The sequence below is a fragment of the Gastrolobium bilobum genome, unplaced genomic scaffold, assembly GCF_033153095.1.
Source record: "Gastrolobium bilobum isolate Gb01-03AN ecotype WA unplaced genomic scaffold, APGP_CSIRO_Gbil_v1 utg4792, whole genome shotgun sequence".
Lineage (NCBI taxonomy): Eukaryota > Viridiplantae > Streptophyta > Magnoliopsida > Fabales > Fabaceae > Gastrolobium > Gastrolobium bilobum.
Genome location: NW_026895592.1, coordinates 131,263 through 137,993, shown reverse-complemented (window position 1 = coordinate 137,993; position 6,731 = coordinate 131,263). Strand labels below are relative to the sequence as shown.

The following is a 6,731-nucleotide window of genomic DNA, read 5'->3' as shown; positions in this document are numbered from 1 at the left end:
TTTGCCATGACACTACCTTCCCCCAATGGCTAAGCTGTCTGAAATCCCTTCCTTATGGAAGTTCCTTTCTCAGTATGTGTTCAATTTCCATTGATACACAATGAATATAGCTTACTTAGCCAAAGAGATACAAAAAGCTTCAGTCAAGAGTTTTGAAAATAGTTCTTTAAGAGTGTTGTAGTTTACCCGTTCCACAGATAGTTCAGCTCATGGCTGATATTTTAAACAGAATTATTCTAAACTGAAATCCCATAGACCCGAGATTCAGCTCAGAGATAACGAATGGAACGAAAAGAAGAACACTTATATTAAATTAAAAGACAGTTTACAACAAAATAGAAAATGGAGAAGATGGGTTGCTGCTCGTGGTTGATACAGAAAAGAGAAGAAGGGTTGTCACTTAACTACAGTTACAACTTAAATAAAACTAAGCTACTACCACTACTAGGTGATCTCTTCCTTTAGGACTTCAATTCCTCTAGGATTCAATGATATTTTTGTGTGTGGGATGTCCTATTTATAGGTGGAAGAGGAGTGGCAGTCTTGTAAATCCTTTGGAGCTGGGTTCTTGTTGAAGGGACGGGGCGGTGGCAGCAGAGTGTAGAAGCTGCGCAAATTGCTGGATGGGACAGGATTTGTTGATGATTAGCCGTTTTCTGCAGTCCCCCCATGCTTTGCTTTCTTCTTTGGCCAATGAGAACTCTTGATTCTCTGCTCTTCACGTTTCCTGGTGCTTAAGTGGTGCACCGCCTCTGCTTTTAGAAGACTTTAAGTCCACGTTTCCTGCAAAGTGTACAGAGGCATTAAATGAGTGGAGCAGGTGCATTAAATGCGTCTCAATCCGTTCCCCTTTTAATGTATTTTAAAGGAATACGTTACCACACATTCCCCCACTGTGTTTTTATCACAAATGTGTAAAACAAGGGATTTTCATGCTGAAGTTGCTCATCAGATGAGGGAACGTGTGGTATTTTGCCATCAAAATGGGCTTAGATGGGAACGAATTTATGTCCCATCAATGTTCCCAATCCTCTAGTCCATGTTGTGGGCATTTTCTAAGTAGTCCCTTAAACCTCTCCCATGCTTCATATAGGGACTCATTATCCTTCTGAGGATAACGAGAAATATTAGCCTTCAACTTAGCTAACTTGGAATAATGGGAAGAAACGACCTAGAAACTTTGTCAATAGATCATCCAAAGTAGTAATGCTTCCCTGAGGTAATGCATGTAACTAGCTCCTAGCTATGTTTTTTAATGAAAAAGGAAAAATCCTCAGTAATATATCATCTCTTGAAATCCCATTCGTCTTCAAAGTGTCGTATAACGGCAGAAAATATTCCAGATGGAGATTGGGATCTTCTACTCCATGATGGGAGCTATTGAACTCACGCAAATAAAATTAACCAGGTTTATAAATTTTTGTAGTAAATGGGCAAACCTGAGTCATCTCTCAAGGAAATTTTAAGGGTTTAAATCGCTTCTTAAAAATTAAAAAGGGGGGGTGGGATTTTTCTTCAATTAGAATAAAAATAAAAATAAAATGTAATAATCGAGATTAAAATTGTAATTAAAACAACCAACTCGAAGTTGAGATTTCATGGACATTCATTATTGGACGAAGGATTACCAATTTCGTAAACAAATCGGAATCCCTACATTTGTTTGGGAAACCCCTCTCTAGGCAATCGCCTAGCATTTGGTCGAATGTGGCGCATCAATTCATGCGATCGCAGAATATCAGCTCGATTGACATGAGGTAATTGGGTTAATTAACCTAAACACTAAATCTAATGATTAATCTCTTCCCAAAAATGCAATCACATATCCCAGATTGAACACCCACAATCGCGCGATGTCATCCAGAGTCGGAAAAAGAAATTATTTTTGTCAAGGGGAGGCGCAAGTCCTCTGGATTCAACCATGGAATTCTCAACCCTTGAGTTGATTACAAAGTGCTTAGCCCAACATGGCTAATTTAGTCAAATCAAAAATTGAAAAGAAGAAGAAGAACACGAAGAACAGAAAACGTGAATTGAATATCCAGAGAAAATTGTCAAACGTACAAACTCCCAAACAAAGACTACCAAGAAGTTTCCTAAACTAGCCCTTTTAACCCACATCTAAACCAGGTTAGGGCTCCACTAAACGTGGCCAATAATAATAAAATCAACAGAAACAAAACCAAAACATTGGTTTTGGGATAATGAGAATTGGGTTTTAAATTACAATTACAAGTCCAAATAATCAAATAAAATTCCAGAATCTGACATCTGACTTGGGCTCCAACTTCGACTATCTTCTTGTTCAAATTGAGCTTTCATGTCTGCATAACATTTGTAGCCCTCTGAATTATCTACAAAACACAATAAGAATGGGATTAATGGGACACTTGTAGCAAGAGTTATGATCAAAATACCTCAGCAACATAAATATAGAATTTAAAGACGAAAATAAATTAAACCCAATAAAAACCTCAAATCTAATTTAGCCAAAAAGACCATTATTTAACTCCAAATAATCTCAAAAATATTAATCAAGAGTAACAAATAAGTGATATAAAATATCAATTATCAAATTCTCCCACGCTTATCTTTTTGCACTCCTGAGCAAAATCAAAACTCAAAACAAATAAAAGAAATGACAAAAGAAAAGCAAAGACTAAAAGATTAGCCTATCCCTTCTAACAATTGCCAAGAATACAGAGTTTGAATATGGATCATAAAGCTTCAACAGATCAACTAATCAATACAGAAAATCCTTCATCTCAAATTGCAGAACCTAGTAATCTCAATTGATAATGCTGATTATGCAAAATGATCTCTCAATAAATGCTCTCAATCAATCTCTCAAGTTTATTAGGTAATAAGTGTATCACTCAAATTTTACCCAAGAAAATTATCTTACCATAGGTTTGCTCAAATTTTACTTCTCCACTACTAAAAACAAATGCATGCACAAATCAAGAGGATTTTTTATTCAAGGTTGTAATGGGGCCAAGGTGAAGGTATGCATAAGTATAGGAATGAGAGACTAAACACCCAAGAAATTTAAAAGAGCACTAGTTAAGAACTAAGTTAACGAAACGTAACTAAAACAAAAACAAAAATAAAGCAAGGGTAAAACAAAGATAAGAACTAATTAGAAACACAATTTTTTCTTTTCCATTTTTCTTTTTCTATGCTTCTTATATATATATATATATATATATATATATATATATATATATATATATATATATATGACTAAGTAACAAATGACAAAGACTAAATAGCTCCCCTCATGCTTAAAATGTTGTACATCTCGGACAACCCCACATTTAAACACAACACTAAGGTGAAACCAATGCTCAATAAATTTCTAAGGTGCTGGATCAATTAGTTTTACACTTAGGCATGTAATGTAGCTAAGAAAAGAATGGTAGAAAAAGGCACAAAGAGGCTAACTAAAGAAAATATGATGTAAGAGTTGGCTATCTGGCCAACGTGGGAAAAATGAAAGAAAGAATGCCTCAATCATATGTATGTATGCAAGTGAAAAATGCAATTTCAAAAAGAACAATAGCAAGTTCTAGAGAACAACAATTATGAGCAGAAGCACACAAGAAAGAAAGAATGGCAGAAGATGAAGTCCTTTCATACAGGCCCAAAATCTCACAGGGTCAATACAAAGTCACACATTAGCATCACAAAATTAACCACCAAATCAAGTAATCCAAGAGTCAAAAATGCAGCCTAACCAGAGTGATCCATCAAGCAACAAGTCTAAGTTCATACTGAGTATAGCTCAACAATATCAAAAAGCAAAGGAAAATCTGCTTATTGAAACTCAAAGCAGAAGTTAAAAATGAAAATAAAGGAAAAATAAAGAAAAGAGGTAGACGACTCCTTGTCCTCCTTAAGGCGGATAAGTGGCATCAGTGAGCAGAATCTCTATCGCCACAGGTTGCTTCTGAGGTCCCTCATGAAACAAATTGAGATGATGGTCATTCGCTGTGAATGTCTTCCCAGTCTGCTTATCTCGCTACTTCACAATAAGCTTAGGAGGCCTTCTCTTTGCACATTTCTTCCTCCGTTGATCCTTCTGTCCAACCTTACGAATAATTCACTGCATATTTGAAACAAAAGGAGGACTTTTGGTACCCATTTCATTTTGGATCCATGAAAGTTAGGATCAAAATTATTATAAGAATGATCAGTCTTGCCTAATTTAACATCCAACGCACACTCAGGACTAGTATTAGTAGGCAAGACAAAATTCACAAGTAATGCAGAATCACCAGTCAATTCAGTATCAACATTATCAACCATGTCATGAATCACATCAATGCATGAAACTGAGTCCTTAACCCTAGAATGCTTCATGGCATCAAAGATAATGAAATGCACCATATTATCCCCAAATTCATAGAAAGAGTTCTAGCATGCACATCTATCTTGGTCTAGATGTTTTCAAGAAAAGTCTCCCAAAAAAGATTGGAGGCCAACTACTAGGAGACTCGCCCTTCATCCCTAAAATGTAAAAGTCAGCAAGAAATATCAATTCATTCACTCTAACTAATACATTTTCAATCATGCTAGCAGGGTGAGCATTGTTCATATTAGCTAACTGGATAACAACACCAGTAGGAAGCAAGGGACCAAGACCAAGAGATTTATAAACAGACTCAGGCATGACATTTATGGAAGCACCTAAATCTAGCATACAATCATCATATTTAGAATCACCAATAATGCAAGGGATAGAGAACGTCCTTGGATCTGTGCATTTCTCTAGCATGGGCTGGATGAGGGTTAACACATTTCAGCTCACGCTCATTAGCTCAGTCGCCTCTTGTTGATACATACCTCCTTTAGAAACTTGGCATATTTTGAAATTTGGTTGATCGCATCTAAGAGAGGAATGTTAACTTCAACCTTTTTGAATGTCTCTAGGATTTCTTTCTCTTGTGTTGTTTTTGCCTACTTCTTAGGTTTGATGGCTCACTGAGGGAAGGGTAGAGCTGCCAACTTCTTGGAATTGGAATGAGTGGTTCTCTAAGAGAAAAGTAAAGAAATGGAAATGTTAGATTGATCATTGCTTTTCTTCTAATGTGCTTTTTTTATTTTTTCCCAGTGTTGGTTCAGCTGCAGCTTGCTTGGGCTCGTTTAGTTGCTTGCCTGACCTTAGAGTAATACTGCTGACATTCACATTCCCTTTTGGATTTGGAACTATCTATGAAGGGAGAAAATTGCTGGAACTCTGAGATTGAACCCGATTCATTGATGTTGCTAACTGCCCAATTTGTATTTGCAGGTTCTGAATTGTAAACTCGATCCACTGTTGGAATTGCAAGTTGCTTGGTTCCATTTGCTTGACCAAATCTTCCAGTGAAGGACTGCTACTGTTCTGCTATTGGGCGGGTGGCTGTTGTTGCACTCGTTGTGGAGGTGCAGTCTATTGAAAATTTTGCCGCGTTAGTTCAGGTTCTGATTCCACTTTAGATTGAGGTGATCCTTACAGCCAGGGTTGTAAGTATTGGCAAAAGGATTGTACTACTGTGGTCGTTTTCACCAGGAAAAGTCTTGGCATGTCATTCCAGCTTCTGATGGATGACGTTTAAAGGTAGTAAAGCCAATCCATAGCTCCACCATCCAAATAAAATGGAAAAATTCTCAACTTGATTTGCTCCTCATCAATTCCTTGTGGCTTCATTGTACTGTACACCACATGGAATTCCTTCAAATACTTATGAGGGTCCTCACTTGCAAAACCATGAAACTTTGGAAGCAAAAGGATTAATTCAGACTTAAGTTCAAAAGCAGTATCAAGTTCAGGATATTGGATGTACAAAGGTTTATGGTTAACATCAGGTGCAACCAATTGCCTTAAGCTTCTATTATCCATGTTTTTATTTTTTGAATTAATGACAACACTAATAGAAAAAGTAAAATCTACTCTATTAGGAGAACTAAAAAATTCAGAAGAAGAAACAGATGCAATATGGTCAATATGCTCAGACATAGAATCAAGTTCAATAGCATTACTATAACTTAGCCTATGAAATATGTAAATTACACTAGATTTGTTTTTTGATTTTTCTTAAACTACAATAAAAACTAACCAAAATAAATTCAGCAACACTATGAAACGATTTTTTAAAAACTATAGGATTGCAACAGACAAAGTTCTACCCTATACAGGAACCCAAAAGTCAAACAAAAATATTTTAAAAATTAAAACCATGGTCTAAATGACGTTAATTAGTTTTAACCTTTTCTGTTAGTTAGTTTTAGCATATTGAGTTTATTACTTTCTTTTCTCTTTTGTACACGCTGATATATATATATATATATATATATATATATATATATATATCAATCAATAATAATTGAACCTTTCAATTTATTCAATACAATTTTATCATTTCATAATATTCCTTCTCTGGTATTATGTATCAGAGCTTTGATAAGAAGCTCTGGTATTCATTTGGTTCTTGTATTCATTTCCTGAAGTTCTCTCATTCATTTCTCAAACTTCACTTTTGCTTCTTTCTTCGTCTCATCAATGGCGAACGTTCTCCCAGATTACTTAACGAATCCAAGAAATCCTTATTTCATCCACGCAAGTGAAAATCCATTTGTGAATATCGTTTCAACTCAGTTGAATGAAAAAAACTACCATTCATGGTCGCGAGCGATGAAGATGGCTCTCCGCTCGAAGAATAAATTGTGCTTCATGGATGGCACGATTC

At 35.8% G+C, this 6,731-nt stretch overlaps 1 non-coding gene across 1 annotated transcript; it reads left to right on the top strand.

Moving 5' to 3' along the window:
* Window positions 1-1,034: 1,034 nt before the first annotated feature.
* LOC133318414 (small nucleolar RNA R71) lies at window positions 1,035-1,141 on the top strand. The gene has a single exon (XR_009752467.1). It is a non-coding gene; the product is annotated as a small nucleolar RNA R71 (small nucleolar RNA).
* The last annotated feature ends 5,590 nt before the right edge of the window (window positions 1,142-6,731 follow it).